The sequence below is a fragment of the Danio rerio genome, chromosome 4 (assembly GCF_052040795.2).
Source record: "Danio rerio strain M-AB ecotype USA chromosome 4, GRCz13ab, whole genome shotgun sequence".
In the NCBI taxonomy this organism is placed as follows: domain Eukaryota; kingdom Metazoa; phylum Chordata; class Actinopteri; order Cypriniformes; family Danionidae; genus Danio; species Danio rerio.
In genome coordinates, this window is record NC_141024.2 from 31389237 (window position 1) to 31411116 (window position 21880).

General features: G+C 38.7%; 1 long non-coding RNA gene across 1 annotated transcript; it reads left to right on the plus strand.

Annotated features, from left to right (window-relative positions):
• Positions 1–8782: 8782 nt before the first annotated feature.
• On the plus strand, positions 8783–14087 carry LOC148679966 (uncharacterized). The gene is made up of 3 exons (XR_015942454.1): positions 8783–9580; positions 10790–12563; positions 13168–14087. It is a non-coding gene; the product is annotated as an uncharacterized LOC148679966 (long non-coding RNA).
• Positions 14088–21880: the final 7793 nt, after the last annotated feature.

Consider the following 21880-nt stretch of genomic DNA (forward strand, 5'->3'; position numbering starts at 1 on the left):
ATTTTTAATTGCAACCTAGTAATGTTTGGAAAGAGAAGCAATCGTAATTCTGTTTTAGAATAACTGTTTCTCATTTGGCCAGTGTTGTCCCTGTTTTTATTTTTATATTATGGTTTTGTCCATCATGCACTTCTACCACTTGCATCCAAACAGCAGCATACACACAGTAAACACTAGAGGGTGTGAGTTTGCATGAGAGTGCTCCCGTTGTTTCCTGGTTTTGCACCTGGAATTGGTATAGCTTGTCAAATGGTCTCCTAATTCCTTCCTGCTGCAGGACACATAAAGCCTAGATGCATTTGCATCAAGTCAATTCAAATGTGTGAAAAATCCCATCACTTTCAACAATGCAGAGTTGTTCTGAAGACTTTCAGCCAGCAATCAAAACTTGATTAGCGTTCAAGAAAGGCTGAGTGTTAACGACTGTGGCAAAACCATAAGGCAAGTGCACCCTTATAATGGGTCCTGGCAAAGTACATGTCTCATATCTGCTCTTTCTAACAGCAGACAACAAGATGCGTGTGGCACTGCCTGCCAATGATTTCTCTTGCTGCTAAAGACTATGAACGGACAAGGTTTTAATCTGCTACTATTGTCACTATCGGTACCCTCACAAAGGCACTGACTTGGATGCTGTAATTGGTAAGTGCTATTTGTTGGGGTAGTTTCAAGTGACCTGTGCTACAAGAGAATGTTGTCTTTTGGAATTCAGAGTGGCATCTGCATGCCTTGCTTATTAAATTTCAATCTAAAGCACATTAAGATCACTTCAAACAGGAGCATTGATTTGTCCTTTGTTCATAAGTGCTTCTCTTTGGGGTAGTTTTAATAAGGACAAGAACAACAAGCAAGACTGAACCCATTTTGTATGGAATTGCATTGTTTACTATTACCTTTTTGTTCTTTGCTAATTTTACATCTTCTCGTCTTGATATTCCAACAAGTTGGAGTAACATGGGGACACTCCTTTGCATCTGCCTCATTTTTAATTTCTTTGCCCTTGTGATAGAAAACCAGTTGACGTCAACTCTAACTTTAGCATCTTTCTTTTAAGCAGAATAGAAAGTGCTATCAAGTTGGGGTAGCTGTTTGCTGACTAAGTCACCTCTGTCAACCATGATTCTGTTCCATTTGTACTCCTCTTCTATCCAATTTTAAATCCTGGATTTTCCTTTGCTGGTGAAGACTTTAAACTGACAAGATTTTAGTCTGCCACCATTGTCTCTATCGGTACCCTCACAAAAGCACTGACTTTGATGCTGTATTTGGTAAGTGCTATTTGTTGGGGTAGTTTCAAGTGACCTGTGCTACAAGAGAGTGTTGTCTTTTGGAATTTACAGTGACATCTGCATCTAAAACACATTAAGATCACTTCAAACAGGAGCATTGATTTGTCCTTTGTTCATAAGTGCTTCTCTTTGGGGTAGTTTTAATAAGGACACGTACAACAAGCAAGACTGAACCCATTTGGCATGGAATTGCAGTGTTTACTATTACCTTTTTGTTCTTTGCTAATTTTACATCTTCTCGTCTTGATATTCCAACAAGTTGGAGTAGCATGGGGACACTCTTTTGCATCTTCCTCATTTTTAATTTCTTTGCCCTTGTGATAAAAAAGCAGTTGACATCAACTCTAACTTTAGCATCTTTCTTTTAAGCAAAGTAGAAAGTGCTATCAAGTTGGGGTAGATGTTTGCTGACTTAGTCACCTCTGCCCACCAAGATTCTGTTCTTTTTGTACTCCTATTCTATTCAATCTTTAATTGCAACCTAGTAATGTTTGGAAAGAGAAGCAATCGTAATTCTGTTTTAGAATAACTGTTTCTCATTTGGCCAGTGTTGTCCCTGTTTTTATTTTTATATTATGGTTTTGTCCATCATGCACTTCTACCACTTGCATCCAAACAGCAGCATACACACAGTAAACACTAGAGGGTGTGAGTTTGCATGAGAGTGCTCCCGTTGTTTACTGGTTTTGCACCTGGAATTGGTATAGCTTGTCAAATGGTCTCCTAATTCCTTCCTGCTGCAGGACACATAAAGCCTAGATGCATTTGCATCAAGTCAATTCAAATGTGTGAAAAATCCCATCACTTTCAACAATGCAGAGTTGTTCTGAAGACTTTCAGCCAGCAATCAAAACTTGATTAGCGTTCAAGAAAGGCTGAGTGCTAACGACTGTGGCAAAGCCATAAGGCAAGTGCACCCTTATAATGGGTCCTGGCAAAACACATGTCTCATATCTGCTCTTTCTAACAGCAGACAACAAGATGCGTGTGGCACTGCCTGCCAATGATTTCTCTTGCTGCTAAAGACTATGAACGGACAAGGTTTTAATCTGCTACTATTGTCACTATCGGTACCCTCGCAAAGGCACTGACTTGGATGCTGTAATTGGTAAGTGCTATTTGTTGGGGTAGTTTCAAGTGACCTGTGCTACAAGAGAATGTTGTCTTTTGGAATTCAGAGTGGCATCTGCATGCCTTGCTTATTAAATTTCAATCTAAAGCACATTAAGATCACTTCAAACAGGAGCATTGATTTGTCCTTTGTTCATAAGTGCTTCTCTTTGGGGTAGTTTTAATAAGGACAAGAACAACAAGCAAGACTGAACCCATTTTGTATGGAATTGCATTGTTTACTATTACCTTTTTGTTCTTTGCTAATTTTACATCTTCTCGTCTTGATATTCCAACAAGTTGGAGTAACATGGGGACACTCCTTTGCATCTGACTCATTTTTAATTTCTTTGCCCTTGTGATAGAAAACCAGTTGACGTCAACTCTAACTTTAGCATCTTTCTTTTAAGCAGAATAGAAAGTGCTATCAAGTTGGGGTAGCTGTTTGCTGACTAAGTCACCTCTGTCAACCATGATTCTGTTCCATTTGTACTCCTCTTCTATCCAATTTTAAATCCTGGATTTTCCTTTGCTGGTGAAGACTTTAAACTGACAAGATTTTAGTCTGCCACCATTGTCTCTATCGGTACCCTCACAAAAGCACTGACTTTGATGCTGTATTCGGTAAGTGCTATTTGTTGGGGTAGTTTCAAGTGACCTGTGCTACAAGAGAGTGTTGTCTTTTGGAATTTACAGTGACATCTGCATCTAAAACACATTAAGATCACTTCAAACAGGAGCATTGATTTGTCCTTTGTTCATAAGTGCTTCTCTTTGGGGTAGTTTTAATAAGGACACGTACAACAAGCAAGACTGAACCCATTTGGCATGGAATTGCAGTGTTTACTATTACCTTTTTGTTCTTTGCTAATTTTACATCTTCTCGTCTTGATATTCCAACAAGTTGGAGTAGCATGGGGACACTCTTTTGCATCTTCCTCATTTTTAATTTCTTTGCCCTTGTGATAAAAAAGCAGTTGACATCAACTCTAACTTTAGCATCTTTCTTTTAAGCAAAGTAGAAAGTGCTATCAAGTTGGGGTAGATGTTTGCTGACTTAGTCACCTCTGCCCACCAAGATTCTGTTCTTTTTGTACTCCTATTCTATTCAATCTTTAATTGCAACCTAGTAATGTTTGGAAAGAGAAGCAATCGTAATTCTGTTTTAGAATAACTGTTTCTCATTTGGCCAGTGTTGTCCCTGTTTTTATTTTTATATTATGGTTTTGTCCATCATGCACTTCTACCACTTGCATCCAAACAGCAGCATACACACAGTAAACACTAGAGGGTGTGAGTTTGCATGAGAGTGCTCCCGTTGTTTACTGGTTTTGCACCTGGAATTGGTATAGCTTGTCAAATGGTCTCCTAATTCCTTCCTGCTGCAGGACACATAAAGCCTAGATGCATTTGCATCAAGTCAATTCAAATGTGTGAAAAATCCCATCACTTTCAACAATGCAGAGTTGTTCTGAAGACTTTCAGCCAGCAATCAAAACTTGATTAGCGTTCAAGAAAGGCTGAGTGCTAACGACTGTGGCAAAGCCATAAGGCAAGTGCACCCTTATAATGGGTCCTGGCAAAACACATGTCTCATATCTGCTCTTTCTAACAGCAGACAACAAGATGCGTGTGGCACTGCCTGCCAATGATTTCTCTTGCTGCTAAAGACTATGAACGGACAAGGTTTTAATCTGCTACTATTGTCACTATCGGTACCCTCGCAAAGGCACTGACTTGGATGCTGTAATTGGTAAGTGCTATTTGTTGGGGTAGTTTCAAGTGACCTGTGCTACAAGAGAATGTTGTCTTTTGGAATTCAGAGTGGCATCTGCATGCCTTGCTTATTAAATTTCAATCTAAAGCACATTAAGATCACTTCAAACAGGAGCATTGATTTGTCCTTTGTTCATAAGTGCTTCTCTTTGGGGTAGTTTTAATAAGGACAAGAACAACAAGCAAGACTGAACCCATTTTGTATGGAATTGCATTGTTTACTATTACCTTTTTGTTCTTTGCTAATTTTACATCTTCTCGTCTTGATATTCCAACAAGTTGGAGTAACATGCGGACACTCCTTTGCATCTGCCTCATTTTTAATTTCTTTGCCCTTGTGATAGAAAACCAGTTGACGTCAACTCTAACTTTAGCATCTTTCTTTTAAGCAGAATAGAAAGTGCTATCAAGTTGGGGTAGCTGTTTGCTGACTAAGTCACCTCTGTCAACCATGATTCTGTTCCATTTGTACTCCTCTTCTATCCAATTTTAAATCCTGGATTTTCCTTTGCTGGTGAAGACTTTAAACTGACAAGATTTTAGTCTGCCACCATTGTCTCTATCGGTCCCCTCACAAAAGCACTGACTTTGATGCTGTATTCGGTAAGTGCTATTTGTTGGGGTAGTTTCAAGTGACCTGTGCTACAAGAGAGTGTTGTCTTTTGGAATTTACAGTGACATCTGCATCTAAAACACATTAAGATCACTTCAAACAGGAGCATTGATTTGTCCTTTGTTCATAAGTGCTTCTCTTTGGGGTAGTTTTAATAAGGACACGTACAACAAGCAAGACTGAACCCATTTGGCATGGAATTGCAGTGTTTACTATTACCTTTTTGTTCTTTGCTAATTTTACATCTTCTCGTCTTGATATTCCAACAAGTTGGAGTAACATGGGGACAATCTTTTGCATCTTCCTCATTTTTAATTTCTTTGCCCTTTTGATAAAAAAGCAGTTGACATCAACTCTAACTTTAGCATCTTTCTTTTAAGCAAAGTAGAAAGTGCTATCAAGTTGGGGTAGATGTTTGCTGACTTAGTCACCTCTGCCCACCAAGATTCTGTTCTTTTTGTACTCCTATTCTATTCAATCTTTAATTGCAACCTAGTAATGTTTGGAAAGAGAAGCAATCGTAATTCTGTTTTAGAATAACTGTTTCTCATTTGGCCAGTGTTGTCCCTGTTTTTATTTTTATATTATGGTTTTGTCCATCATGCACTTCTACCACTTGCATCCAAACAGCAGCATACACACAGTAAACACTAGAGGGTGTGAGTTTGCATGAGAGTGCTCCCGTTGTTTACTGGTTTTGCACCTGGAATTGGTATAGCTTGTCAAATGGTCTCCTAATTCCTTCCTGCTGCAGGACACATAAAGCCTAGATGCATTTGCATCAAGTCAATTCAAATGTGTGAAAAATCCCATCACTTTCAACAATGCAGAGTTGTTCTGAAGACTTTCAGCCAGCAATCAAAACTTGATTAGCGTTCAAGAAAGGCTGAGTGCTAACGACTGTGGCAAAGCCATAAGGCAAGTGCACCCTTATAATGGGTCCTGGCAAAACACATGTCTCATATCTGCTCTTTCTAACAGCAGACAACAAGATGCGTGTGGCACTGCCTGCCAATGATTTCTCTTGCTGCTAAAGACTATGAACGGACAACGTTTTAATCTGCTACTATTGTCACTATCGGTACCCTCACAAAGGCACTGACTTGGATGCTGTAATTGGTAAGTGCTATTTGTTGGGGTAGTTTCAAATGACCTGTGCTACAAGAGAATGTTGTCTTTTGGAATTCAGAGTGGCATCTGCATGCCTTGCTTATTAAATTTCAATCTAAAGCACATTAAGATCACTTCAAACAGGAGCATTGATTTGTCCTTTGTTCATAAGTGCTTCTCTTTGGGGTAGTTTTAATAAGGACAAGAACAACAAGCAAGACTGAACCCATTTTGTATGGAATTGCATTGTTTACTATTACCTTTTTGTTCTTTGCTAATTTTACATCTTCTCGTCTTGATATTCCAACAAGTTGGAGTAACATGGGGACACTCCTTTGCATCTTCCTCATTTTTAATTTCTTTGCCCTTGTGATAGTAAACCAGTTGACATCAACTCTAACTTTAGCATCTTTCTTTTAAGCAAAGTAGAAAGTGCTATCAAGTTGGGGTAGCTGTTTGCTGACAAAGTCACCTCTGTCAACCATGATTCTGTTCCATTTGTACTCCTCTTCTATCCAATTTTAAATCCTGGATTTTCCTTTGCTGGTGAAGACTTTAAACTGACAAGATTTTAGTCTGCCACCATTGTCTCTATCGGTACCCTCACAAAAGCACTGACTTTTATGCTGTATTTGGTAAGTGCTATTTGTTGGGGTAGTTTCAAGTGACCTGTGCTACAAGAGAGTGTTGTCTTTTGGAATTTACAGTGACATCTGCATCTAAAACACATTAAGATCACTTCAAACAGGAGCATTGATTTGTCCTTTGTTCATAAGTGCTTCTCTTTGGGGTAGTTTTAATAAGGACACGTACAACAAGCAAGACTGAACCCATTTGGCATGGAATTGCAGTGTTTACTATTACCTTTTTGTTCTTTGCTAATTTTACATCTTCTCGTCTTGATATTCCAACAAGTTGGAGTAACATGGGGACAATCTTTTGCATCTTCCTCATTTTTAATTTCTTTGCCCTTGTGATAAAAAAGCAGTTGACATCAACTCTAACTTTAGCATCTTTCTTTTAAGCAAAGTAGAAAGTGCTATCAAGTTGGGGTAGATGTTTGCTGACTTAGTCACCTCTGCCCACCAAGATTCTGTTCTTTTTGTAGTCCTATTCTATTCAATTTTTAATTGCAACCTAGTAATGTTTGGAAAGAGAAGCAATCGTAATTCTGTTTTAGAATAACTGTTTCTCATTTGGCCAGTGTTGTCCCTGTTTTTATTTTTATATTATGGTTTTGTCCATCATGCACTTCTACCACTTGCATCCAAACAGCAGCATACACACAGTAAACACTAGAGGGTGTGAGTTTGCATGAGAGTGCTCCCGTTGTTTACTGGTTTTGCACCTGGAATTGGTATAGCTTGTCAAATGGTCTCCTAATTCCTTCCTGCTGCAGGACACATAAAGCCTAGATGCATTTGCATCAAGTCAATTCAAATGTGTGAAAAATCCCATCACTTTCAACAATGCAGAGTTGTTCTGAAGACTTTCAGCCAGCATTCAAAACTTGATTAGCTTTCAAGAAAGGCTGAGTGTTAACGACTGTGGCAAAACCATAAGGCAAGTGCACCCTTATAATGGGTCCTGGCAAAGTACATGTCTCATATCTGCTCTTTCTAACAGCAGACAACAAGATGCGTGTGGTACTGCCTGCCAATGATTTCTCTTGCTGCTAAAGACTATGAACGGACAAGGTTTTAATCTGCTACTATTGTCACTATCGGTACCCTCACAAAGGCACTGACTTGGATGCTGTAATTGGTAAGTGCTATTTGTTGGGGTAGTTTCAAGTGACCTGTGCTACAAGAGAATGTTGTCTTTTGGAATTCAGAGTGGCATCTGCATGCCTTGCTTTTTAAATTTCGATCTAAAGCACATTAAGATCACTTCAAACAGGAGCATTGATTTGTCCTTTGTTCATAAGTGCTTCTCTTTGGGGTAGTTTTAATAAGGACAGGTACAACAAGCCAGACGGAACCCATTTTGTATGGAATTGCATTGTTTACTTTTACCTTTTTGTTATTTGCTAATTTTACATCTTCTCGTCTTGATATTCCAACAAGTTGGAGTAACATGGGGACACTCCTTTGCATCTGCCTCATTTTTAATTTCTTTGCCCTTGTGATAGAAAATCAGTTGACGTCAACTCTAACTTTAGCATCTTTCTTTTAAGCAGAGTAGAAAGTGCTATCAAGTTGGGGTAGATGTTTGCTGACTAAGTCACCTCTGACCACCATGATTCTGTTCCATTTGTACTCCTCTTTTATCCAATTTTAAATCCTGGATTTTCCTTTGGTGGTGAAGACTTTAAACAGACAAGATTTTAGTCTGCCACCATTGTCTCTATCGGTACCCTCACAAAAGCACTGACTTTGATGCTGTATTTGGTAAGTGCTATTTGTTGGGGTAGTTTCAAGTGACATGTGCTACAAGAGAGTGTTGTCTTTTGGAATTTACATTGACATCTGCATCTAAAACACATTAAGATCACTTCAAACAGGAGCATTGATTTGTCCTTTGTTCATAAGTGCTTCTCTTTGGGGTAGTTTTAATAAGGACAGGTACAACAAGCAAGACTGAACCCATTTTTTTATGGAATTGCATTGTTTACTTTTACCTTTTTGTTATTTGCTAATTTTACATCTTCTCGTCTTGATATTCCAACAAGTTGGAGTAACATGGGGACACTCTTTTGCATCTTCCTCACTTTTAATTTCTTTGCACTTGTGATAAAAAAGCATTTGACATCAACTCTAACTTTAGCATCTTTCTTTTAAGCAAAGTAGAAAGTGCTATCAAGTTGGGGTAGATGTTTGCTGACTTAGTCACCTCTGCCCACCAAGATTCTGTTCTTTTTGTAGTCCTATTCTATTCAATTTTTAATTGCAACCTAGTAATGTTTGGAAAGAGAAGCAATCGTAATTCTGTTTTAGAATAACTGTTTCTCATTTGGCCAGTGTTGTCCCTGTTTTTATTTTTATATTATGGTTTTGTCCATCATGCACTTCTACCACTTGCATCCAAACAGCAGCATACACACAGTAAACACTAGAGGGTGTGAGTTTGCATGAGAGTGCTCCCGTTGTTTACTGGTTTTGCACCTGGAATTGGTATAGCTTGTCAAATGGTCTCCTAATTCCTTCCTGCTGCAGGACACATAAAGCCTAGATGCATTTGCATCAAGTCAATTCAAATGTGTGAAAAATCCCATCACTTTCAACAATGCAGAGTTGTTCTGAAGACTTTCAGCCAGCAATCAAAACTTGATTAGCGTTCAAGAAAGGCTGAGTGTTAACGACTGTGGCAAAACCATAAGGCAAGTGCACCCTTATAATGGGTCCTGGCAAAGTACATGTCTCATATCTGCTCTTTCTAACAGCAGACAACAAGATGCGTGTGGCACTGCCTGCCAATGATTTCTCTTGCTGCTAAAGACTATGAACGGACAAGGTTTTAATCTGCTACTATTGTCACTATCGGTACCCTCACAAAGGCACTGACTTGGATGCTGTAATTGGTAAGTGCTATTTGTTGGGGTAGTTTCAAGTGACCTGTGCTACAAGAGAATGTTGTCTTTTGGAATTCAGAGTGGCATCTGCATGCCTTGCTTATTAAATTTCGATCTAAAGCACATTAAGATCACTTCAAACAGGAGCATTGATTTGTCCTTTGTTCATAAGTGCTTCTCTTTGGGGTAGTTTTAATAAGGACAGGTACAACAAGCAAGACTGAACCCATTTTGTATGGAATTGCATTGTTTACTTTTACCTTTTTGTTATTTGCTAATTTTACATCTTCTCGTCTTGATATTCCAACAAGTTGGAGTAACATGGGGACACTCCTTTGCATCTGCCTCATTTTTAATTTCTTTGCCCTTGTGATAGAAAATCAGTTGACATCAACTCTAACTTTAGCATCTTTCTTTTAAGCAGAGTAGAAAGTGCTATCAAGTTGGCGTAGATGTTTGCTGACTAAGTCACCTCTGACCACCATGATTCTGTTCCATTTGTACTCCTCTTTTATCCAATTTTAAATCCTGGATTTTCCTTTGGTGGTGAAGACTTTAAACAGACAAGATTTTAGTCTGCCACCATTGTCTCTATCGGTACCCTCACAAAAGCACTGACTTTGATGCTGTATTTGGTAAGTGCTATTTGTTGGGGTAGTTTCAAGTGACATGTGCTACAAGAGAGTGTTGTCTTTTGGAATTTACAGTGACATCTGCATCTAAAACACATTAAGATCACTTCAAACAGGAGCATTGATTTGTCCTTTGTTCATAAGTGCTTCTCTTTGGGGTAGTTTTAATAAGGACAAGAACAACAAGCAAGACTGAACCCATTTTGTATGGAATTGCATTGTTTACTATTACCTTTTTGTTCTTTGCTAATTTTACATCTTCTCGTCTTGATATTCCAACAAGTTAGAGTAACATGGGGACACTCCTTTGCATCTTCCTCATTTTTAATTTCTTTGCCCTTGTGATTGAAAACCAGTTGACATCAACTCTAACTTTAGCATCTTTCTTTTAAGCAAAGTAGAAAGTGCTATCAAGTTGGGGTAGATGTTTGCTGACTAAGTCACCTCTGACCACCATGATTCTGTTCCATTTGTACTCCTCTTTTATCCAATTTTAAATCCTGGATTTTCCTTTGGTGGTGAAGACTTTAAACAGACAAGATTTTAGTCTGCCACCATTGTCTCTATCGGTACCCTCACAAAAGCACTGACTTTGATGCTGTATTTGGTAAGTGCTATTTGTTGGGGTAGTTTCAAGTGACATGTGCTACAAGAGAGTGTTGTCTTTTGGAATTTACAGTGACATCTGCATCTAAAACACATTAAGATCACTTCAAACAGGAGCATTGATTTGTCCTTTGTTCATAAGTGCTTCTCTTTGGGGTAGTTTTAATAAGGACAAGAACAACAAGCAAGACTGAACCCATTTTGTATGGAATTGCATTGTTTACTATTACCTTTTTGTTCTTTGCTAATTTTACATCTTCTCGTCTTGATATTCCAACAAGTTAGAGTAACATGGGGACACTCCTTTGCATCTTCCTCATTTTTAATTTCTTTGCCCTTGTGATAGAAAACCAGTTGACATCAACTCTAACTTTAGCATCTTTCTTTTAAGCAAAGTAGAAAGTGCTATCAAGTTGGGGTAGATGTTTGCTGACTTAGTCACCTCTGCCCACCAAGATTCTGTTCCATTTGTACTCCTCTTCTATCCAATTTTAAATCCTGGATTTTCCTTTGTTGGTGAAGACTTTAAACAGACAAGATTTTAGTCTGCTACCATTGTCTCTATCGGTACCCTCACAAAAGCACTGACTTTGATGCTGTATTTGGTAAGTGCTATTTGTTGGGGTAGTTTCAAGTGACATGTGCTACAAGAGAGTGTTGTCTTTTGGAATTTACAGTGACATCTGCATCTAAAACACATTAAGATCACTTCAAACAGGAGCATTGATTTGTCCTTTGTTCATAAGTGCTTCTCTTTGGGGTAGTTTTAATAAGGACAAGAACAACAAGCAAGACTGAACCCATTTTGTATGGAATTGCATTGTTTACTATTACCTTTTTGTTCTTTGCTAATTTTACATCTTCTCGTCTTGATATTCCAACAAGTTGGAGTAACATGGGGACACTCCTTTGCATCTGCCTCATTTTTAATTGATAGAAACCAGTTGAGGTCAACTCTAACTTTAGCATCTTTCTTTTAAGCAAAGTAGAAAGGGCTATCAAGTTGGGGTAGATGTTTGCTGACTTAGTCACCTCTGCCCACCAAGATTCTGTTCTTTTTGTAGTCCTATTCTATTCAATTTTTAATTGCAACCTAGTAATGTTTGGAAAGAGAAGCAATCGTAATTCTGTTTTAGAATAACTGTTTCTCATTTGGCCAGTGTTGTCCCTGTTTTTATTTTTATATTATGGTTTTGTCCATCATGCACTTCTACCACTTGCATCCAAACAGCAGCATACACACAGTAAACACTAGAGGGTGTGAGTTTGCATGAGAGTGCTCCCGTTGTTTACTGGTTTTGCACCTGGAATTGGTATAGCTTGTCAAATGGTCTCCTAATTCCTTCCTGCTGCAGGACACATAAAGCCTAGATGCATTTGCATCAAGTCAATTCAAATGTGTGAAAAATCCCATCACTTTCAACAATGCAGAGTTGTTCTGAAGACTTTCAGCCAGCAATCAAAACTTGATTAGCGTTCAAGAAAGGCTGAGTGTTAACGACTGTGGCAAAACCATAAGGCAAGTGCACCCTTATAATGGGTCCTGGCAAAGTACATGTCTCATATCTGCTCTTTCTAACAGCAGACAACAAGATGCGTGTGGCACTGCCTGCCAATGATTTCTCTTGCTGCTAAAGACTATGAACGGACAAGGTTTTAATCTGCTACTATTGTCACTATCGGTACCCTCACAAAGGCACTGACTTGGATGCTGTAATTGGTAAGTGCTATTTGTTGGGGTAGTTTCAAGTGACCTGTGCTACAAGAGAATGCTGTCTTTTGGAATTCAGAGTGGCATCTGCATGCCTTGCTTATTAAATTTCAATCTAAAGCACATTAAGATCACTTCAAACAGGAGCATTGATTTGTCCTTTGTTCATAAGTGCTTCTCTTTGGGGTAGTTTTAATAAGGACAGGTACAACAAGCCAGACGGAACCCATTTTGTATGGAATTGCATTGTTTACTTTTACCTTTTTGTTATTTGCTAATTTTACATCTTCTCGTCTTGATATTCCAACAAGTTGGAGTAACATGGGGACACTCCTTTGCATCTGCCTCATTTTTAATTTCTTTGCCCTTGTGATAGAAAATCAGTTGACATCAACTCTAACTTTAGCATCTTTCTTTTAAGCAGAGTAGAAAGTGCTATCAAGTTGGGGTAGATGTTTGCTGACTAAGTCACCTCTGACCACCATGATTCTGTTCCATTTGTACTCCTCTTTTATCCAATTTTAAATCCTGGATTTTCCTTTGGTGGTGAAGACTTTAAACAGACAAGATTTTAGTCTGCCACCATTGTCTCTATCGGTACCCTCACAAAAGCACTGACTTTGATGCTGTATTTGGTAAGTGCTATTTGTTGGGGTAGTTTCAAGTGACATGTGCTACAAGAGAGTGTTGTCTTTTGGAATTTACATTGACATCTGCATCTAAAACACATTAAGATCACTTCAAACAGGAGCATTGATTTGTCCTTTGTTCATAAGTGCTTCTCTTTGGGGTAGTTTTAATAAGGACAGGTACAACAAGCAAGACTGAACCCATTTTTTTATGGAATTGCATTGTTTACTTTTACCTTTTTGTTATTTGCTAATTTTACATCTTCTCGTCTTGATATTCCAACAAGTTGGAGTAACATGGGGACACTCTTTTGCATCTTCCTCACTTTAATTTCTTTGCACTTGTGATAAAAAAGCATTTGACATCAACTCTAACTTTAGCATCTTTCTTTTAAGCAAAGTAGAAAGTGCTATCAAGTTGGGGTAGATGTTTGCTGACTTAGTCACCTCTGCCCACCAAGATTCTGTTCTTTTTGTAGTCCTATTCTATTCAATTTTTAATTGCAACCTAGTAATGTTTGGAAAGAGAAGCAATCGTAATTCTGTTTTAGAATAACTGTTTCTCATTTGGCCAGTGTTGTCCCTGTTTTTATTTTTATATTATGGTTTTGTCCATCATGCACTTCTACCACTTGCATCCAAACAGCAGCATACACACAGTAAACACTAGAGGGTGTGAGTTTGCATGAGAGTGCTCCCGTTGTTTACTGGTTTTGCACCTGGAATTGGTATAGCTTGTCAAATGGTCTCCTAATTCCTTCCTGCTGCAGGACACATAAAGCCTAGATGCATTTGCATCAAGTCAATTCAAATGTGTGAAAAATCCCATCACTTTCAACAATGCAGAGTTGTTCTGAAGACTTTCAGCCAGCAATCAAAACTTGATTAGCGTTCAAGAAAGGCTGAGTGTTAACGACTGTGGCAAAACCATAAGGCAAGTGCACCCTTATAATGGGTCCTGGCAAAGTACATGTCTCATATCTGCTCTTTCTAACAGCAGACAACAAGATGCGTGTGGCACTGCCTGCCAATGATTTCTCTTGCTGCTAAAGACTATGAACGGACAAGGTTTTAATCTGCTACTATTGTCACTATCGGTACCCTCACAAAGGCACTGACTTGGATGCTGTAATTGGTAAGTGCTATTTGTTGGGGTAGTTTCAAGTGACCTGTGCTACAAGAGAATGTTGTCTTTTGGAATTCAGAGTGGCATCTGCATGCCTTGCTTATTAAATTTCAATCTAAAGCACATTAAGATCACTTCAAACAGGAGCATTGATTTGTCCTTTGTTCATAAGTGCTTCTCTTTGGGGTAGTTTTAATAAGGACAAGAACAACAAGCAAGACTGAACCCATTTTGTATGGAATTGCATTGTTTACTATTACCTTTTTGTTCTTTGCTAATTTTACATCTTCTCGTCTTGATATTCCAACAAGTTGGAGTAACATGGGGACACTCCTTTGCATCTGCCTCATTTTTAATTTCTTTGCCCTTGTGATAGAAAACCAGTTGACGTCAACTCTAACTTTAGCATCTTTCTTTTAAGCAGAATAGAAAGTGCTATCAAGTTGGGGTAGCTGTTTGCTGACTAAGTCACCTCTGTCAACCATGATTCTGTTCCATTTGTACTCCTCTTCTATCCAATTTTAAATCCTGGATTTTCCTTTGCTGGTGAAGACTTTAAACTGACAAGATTTTAGTCTGCCACCATTGTCTCTATCGGTACCCTCACAAAAGCACTGACTTTGATGCTGTATTTGGTAAGTGCTATTTGTTGGGGTAGTTTCAAGTGACCTGTGCTACAAGAGAGTGTTGTCTTTTGGAATTTACAGTGACATCTGCATCTAAAACACATTAAGATCACTTCAAACAGGAGCATTGATTTGTCCTTTGTTCATAAGTGCTTCTCTTTGGGGTAGTTTTAATAAGGACACGTACAACAAGCAAGACTGAACCCATTTGGCATGGAATTGCAGTGTTTACTATTACCTTTTTGTTCTTTGCTAATTTTACATCTTCTCGTCTTGATATTCCAACAAGTTGGAGTAGCATGGGGACACTCTTTTGCATCTTCCTCATTTTTAATTTCTTTGCCCTTGTGATAAAAAAGCAGTTGACATCAACTCTAACTTTAGCATCTTTCTTTTAAGCAAAGTAGAAAGTGCTATCAAGTTGGGGTAGATGTTTGCTGACTTAGTCACCTCTGCCCACCAAGATTCTGTTCTTTTTGTAGTCCTATTCTATTCAATTTTTAATTGCAACCTAGTAATGTTTGGAAAGAGAAGCAATCGTAATTCTGTTTTAGAATAACTGTTTCTCATTTGGCCAGTGTTGTCCCTGTTTTTATTTTTATATTATGGTTTTGTCCATCATGCACTTCTACCACTTGCATCCAAACAGCAGCATACACACAGTAAACACTAGAGGGTGTGAGTTTGCATGAGAGTGCTCCCGTTGTTTACTGGTTTTGCACCTGGAATTGGTATAGCTTGTCAAATGGTCTCCTAATTCCTTCCTGCTGCAGGACACATAAAGCCTAGATGCATTTGCATCAAGTCAATTCAAATGTGTGAAAAATCCCATCACTTTCAACAATGCAGAGTTGTTCTAAAGACTTTCAGCCAGCAATCAAAACTTGATTAGCGTTCAAGAAAGGCTGAGTGCTAACGACTGTGGCAAAGCCATAAGGCAAGTGCACCCTTATAATGGGTCCTGGCAAAACACATGTCTCATATCTGCTCTTTCCAACAGCAGACAACAAGATGCGTGTGGCACTGCCTGCCAATGATTTCTCTTGCTGCTAAAGACTATGAACGGACAAGGTTTTAATCTGCTACTATTGTCACTATCGGTACCCTCGCAAAGGCACTGACTTGGATGCTGTAATTGGTAAGTGCTATTTGTTGGGGTAGTTTCAAGTGACCTGTGCTACAAGAGAATGTTGTCTTTTGGAATTCAGAGTGGCATCTGCATGCCTTGCTTATTAAATTTCAATCTAAAGCACATTAAGATCACTTCAAACAGGAGCATTGATTTGTCCTTTGTTCATAAGTGCTTCTCTTTGGGGTAGTTTTAATAAGGACAAGAACAACAAGCAAGACTGAACCCATTTTGTATGGAATTGCATTGTTTACTATTACCTTTTTGTTCTTTGCTAATTTTACATCTTCTCGTCTTGATATTCCAACAAGTTGGAGTAACATGCGGACACTCCTTTGCATCTGCCTCATTTTTAATTTCTTTGCCCTTGTGATAGAAAACCAGTTGACGTCAACTCTAACTTTAGCATCTTTCTTTTAAGCAGAATAGAAAGTGCTATCAAGTTGGGGTAGCTGTTTGCTGACTAAGTCACCTCTGTCAACCATGATTCTGTTCCATTTGTACTCCTCTTCTATCCAATTTTAAATCCTGGATTTTCCTCTGCTGGTGAAGACTTTAAACTGACAAGATTTTAGTCTGCCACCATTGTCTCTATCGGTCCCCTCACAAAAGCACTGACTTTGATGCTGTATTCGGTAAGTGCTATTTGTTGGGGTAGTTTCAAGTGACCTGTGCTACAAGAGAGTGTTGTCTTTTGGAATTTACAGTGACATCTGCATCTAAAACACATTAAGATCACTTCAAACAGGAGCATTGATTTGTCCTTTGTTCATAAGTGCTTCTCTTTGGGGTAGTTTTAATAAGGACACGTACAACAAGCAAGACTGAACCCATTTGGCATGGAATTGCAGTGTTTACTATTACCTTTTTGTTCTTTGCTAATTTTACATCTTCTCGTCTTGATATTCCAACAAGTTGGAGTAACATGGGGACAATCTTTTGCATCTTCCTCATTTTTAATTTCTTTGCCCTTTTGATAAAAAAGCAGTTGACATCAACTCTAACTTTAGCATCTTTCTTTTAAGCAAAGTAGAAAGTGCTATCAAGTTGGGGTAGATGTTTGCTGACTTAGTCACCTCTGCCCACCAAGATTCTGTTCTTTTTGTACTCCTATTCTATTCAATCTTTAATTGCAACCTAGTAATGTTTGGAAAGAGAAGCAATCGTAATTCTGTTTTAGAATAACTGTTTCTCATTTGGCCAGTGTTGTCCCTGTTTTTATTTTTATATTATGGTTTTGTCCATCATGCACTTCTACCACTTGCATCCAAACAGCAGCATACACACAGTAAACACTAGAGGGTGTGAGTTTGCATGAGAGTGCTCCCGTTGTTTACTGGTTTTGCACCTGGAATTGGTATAGCTTGTCAAATGGTCTCCTAATTCCTTCCTGCTGCAGGACACATAAAGCCTAGATGCATTTGCATCAAGTCAATTCAAATGTGTGAAAAATCCCATCACTTTCAACAATGCAGAGTTGTTCTGAAGACTTTCAGCCAGCAATCAAAACTTGATTAGCGTTCAAGAAAGGCTGAGTGCTAACGACTGTGGCAAAGCCATAAGGCAAGTGCACCCTTATAATGGGTCCTGGCAAAACACATGTCTCATATCTGCTCTTTCTAACAGCAGACAACAAGATGCGTGTGGCACTGCCTGCCAATGATTTCTCTTGCTGCTAAAGACTATGAACTTTCTAACAGTAGACAACAAGATGCGTGTGGCACTGCCTGCCAATGATTTCTCTTGCTGCTAAAGACTATGAACGGACAACGTTTTAATCTGCTACTATTGTCACTATCGGTACCCTCACAAAGGCACTGACTTGGATGCTGTAATTGGTAAGTGCTATTTGTTGGGGTAGTTTCAAATGACCTGTGCTACAAGAGAATGTTGTCTTTTGGAATTCAGAATGGCATCTGCATGCCTTGCTTATTAAATTTCAATCTAAAGCACATTAAGATCACTTCAAACAGGAGCATTGATTTGTCCTTTGTTCATAAGTGCTTCTCTTTGGGGTAGTTTTAATAAGGACAAGAACAACAAGCAAGACTGAACCCATTTTGTATGGAATTGCATTGTTTACTATTACCTTTTTGTTCTTTGCTAATTTTACATCTTCTCGTCTTGATATTCCAACAAGTTGGAGTAACATGGGGACACTCCTTTGCATCTTCCTCATTTTTAATTTCTTTGCCCTTGTGATAGTAAACCAGTTGACATCAACTCTAACTTTAGCATCTTTCTTTTAAGCAAAGTAGAAAGTGCTATCAAGTTGGGGTAGCTGTTTGCTGACAAAGTCACCTCTGTCAACCATGATTCTGTTCCATTTGTACTCCTCTTCTATCCAATTTTAAATCCTGGATTTTCCTTTGCTGGTGAAGACTTTAAACTGACAAGATTTTAGTCTGCCACCATTGTCTCTATCGGTACCCTCACAAAAGCACTGACTTTTATGCTGTATTTGGTAAGTGCTATTTGTTGGGGTAGTTTCAAGTGACCTGTGCTACAAGAGAGTGTTGTCTTTTGGAATTTACAGTGACATCTGCATCTAAAACACATTAAGATCACTTCAAACAGGAGCATTGATTTGTCCTTTGTTCATAAGTGCTTCTCTTTGGGGTAGTTTTAATAAGGACAAGAACAACAAGCAAGACTGAACCCATTTTGTATGGAATTGCATTGTTTACTATTACCTTTTTGTTCTTTGCTAATTTTACATCTTCTCGTCTTGATATTCCAACAAGTTGGAGTAACATGGGGACACTCCTTTGCATCTGCCTCATTTTTAATTGATAGAAACCAGTTGAGGTCAACTCTAACTTTAGCATCTTTCTTTTAAGCAAAGTAGAAAGGGCTATCAAGTTGGGGTAGATGTTTGCTGACTTAGTCACCTCTGCCCACCAAGATTCTGTTCTTTTTGTAGTCCTATTCTATTCAATTTTTAATTGCAACCTAGTAATGTTTGGAAAGAGAAGCAATCGTAATTCTGTTTTAGAATAACTGTTTCTCATTTGGCCAGTGTTGTCCCTGTTTTTATTTTTATATTATGGTTTTGTCCATCATGCACTTCTACCACTTGCATCCAAACAGCAGCATACACACAGTAAACACTAGAGGGTGTGAGTTTGCATGAGAGTGCTCCCGTTGTTTACTGGTTTTGCACCTGGAATTGGTATAGCTTGTCAAATGGTCTCCTAATTCCTTCCTGCTGCAGGACACATAAAGCCTAGATGCATTTGCATCAAGTCAATTCAAATGTGTGAAAAATCCCATCACTTTCAACAATGCAGAGTTGTTCTGAAGACTTTCAGCCAGCAATCAAAACTTGATTAGCGTTCAAGAAAGGCTGAGTGTTAACGACTGTGGCAAAACCATAAGGCAAGTGCACCCTTATAATGGGTCCTGGCAAAGTACATGTCTCATATCTGCTCTTTCTAACAGCAGACAACAAGATGCGTGTGGCACTGCCTGCCAATGATTTCTCTTGCTGCTAAAGACTATGAACGGACAAGGTTTTAATCTGCTACTATTGTCACTATCGGTACCCTCACAAAGGCACTGACTTGGATGCTGTAATTGGTAAGTGCTATTTGTTGGGGTAGTTTCAAGTGACCTGTGCTACAAGAGAATGCTGTCTTTTGGAATTCAGAGTGGCATCTGCATGCCTTGCTTATTAAATTTCAATCTAAAGCACATTAAGATCACTTCAAACAGGAGCATTGATTTGTCCTTTGTTCATAAGTGCTTCTCTTTGGGGTAGTTTTAATAAGGACAGGTACAACAAGCAAGACCGAACCCATTTTGTATGGAATTGCATTGTTTACTTTTACCTTTTTGTTATTTGCTAATTTTACATCTTCTCGTCTTGATATTCCAACAAGTTGGAGTAACATGGGGACACTCTTTTGCATCTGCCTCACTTTTAATTTCTTTGCACTTGTGATAAAAAAGCAGTTGACATCAACTCTAACTTTAGCATCTTTCTTTTAAGCAAAGTAGAAAGTGCTATCAAGTTGGGGTAGATGTTTGCTGACTTAGTCACCTCTGCCCACCAAGATTCTGTTCTTTTTGTAGTCCTATTCTATTCAATTTTTAATTGCAACCTAGTAATGTTTGGAAAGAGAAGCAATCGTAATTCTGTTTTAGAATAACTGTTTCTCATTTGGCCAGTGTTGTCCCTGTTTTTATTTTTATATTATGGTTTTGTCCATCATGCACTTCTACCACTTGCATCCAAACAGCAGCATACACACAGTAAACACTAGAGGGTGTGAGTTTGCATGAGAGTGCTCCCGTTGTTTACTGGTTTTGCACCTGGAATTGGTATAGCTTGTCAAATGGTCTCCTAATTCCTTCCTGCTGCAGGACACATAAAGCCTAGATGCATTTGCATCAAGTCAATTCAAATGTGTGAAAAATCCCATCACTTTCAACAATGCAGAGTTGTTCTGAAGACTTTCAGCCAGCAATCAAAACTTGATTAGCGTTCAAGAAAGGCTGAGTGTTAACGACTGTGGCAAAACCATAAGGCAAGTGCACCCTTATAATGGGTCCTGGCAAAGTACATGTCTCATATCTGCTCTTTCTAACAGCAGACAACAAGATGCGTGTGGCACTGCCTGCCAATGATTTCTCTTGCTGCTAAAGACTATGAACGGACAAGGTTTTAATCTGCTACTATTGTCACTATCGGTACCCTCACAAAGGCACTGACTTGGATGCTGTAATTGGTAAGTGCTATTTGTTGGGGTAGTTTCAAGTGACCTGTGCTACAAGAGAATGCTGTCTTTTGGAATTCAGAGTGGCATCTGCATGCCTTGCTTATTAAATTTCAATCTAAAGCACATTAAGATCACTTCAAACAGGAGCATTGATTTGTCCTTTGTTCATAAGTGCTTCTCTTTGGGGTAGTTTTAATAAGGACAGGTACAACAAGCAAAACTGAACCTATTTTTTTTATGGAATTGCATTGTTTACTTTTACCTTTTTGTTATTTGCTAATTTTACATCTTCTCGTCTTGATATTCCAACAAGTTGGAGTAACATGGGGACACTCTTTTGCATCTTCCTCATTTTTAATTTCTTTGCACTTGTAATAAAAAAGCAGTTGACATCAACTCTAACTTTAGCATCTTTCTTTTAAGCAAAGTAGAAAGTGCTATCAAGTTGGGGTAGATGTTTGCTGACTTAGTCACCTCTGCCCACCAAGATTCTGTTCTTTTTGTAGTCCTATTCTATTCAATTTTTAATTGCAACCTAGTAATGTTTGGAAAGAGAAGCAATCGTAATTCTGTTTTAGAATAACTGTTTCTCATTTGGCCAGTGTTGTCCCTGTTTTTATTTTTATATTATGGTTTTGTCCATCATGCACTTCTACCACTTGCATCCAAACAGCAGCATACACACAGTAAACACTAGAGGGTGTGAGTTTGCATGAGAGTGCTCCCGTTGTTTACTGGTTTTGCACCTGGAATTGGTATAGCTTGTCAAATGGTCTCCTAATTCCTTCCTGCTGCAGGACACATAAAGCCTAGATGCATTTGCATCAAGTCAATTCAAATGTGTGAAAAATCCCATCACTTTCAACAATGCAGAGTTGTTCTGAAGACTTTCAGCCAGCAATCAAAACTTGATTAGCGTTCAAGAAAGGCTGAGTGTTAACGACTGTGGCAAAACCATAAGGCAAGTGCACCCTTATAATGGGTCCTGGCAAAGTACATGTCTCATATCTGCTCTTTCTAACAGCAGACAACAAGATGCGTGTGGCACTGCCTGCCAATGATTTCTCTTGCTGCTAAAGACTATGAACGGACAAGGTTTTAATCTGCTACTATTGTCACTATCGGTACCCTCACAAAGGCACTGACTTGGATGCTGTAATTGGTAAGTGCTATTTGTTGGGGTAGTTTCAAGTGACCTGTGCTACAAGAGAATGCTGTCTTTTGGAATTCAGAGTGGCATCTGCATGCCTTGCTTATTAAATTTCAATCTAAAGCACATTAAGATCACTTC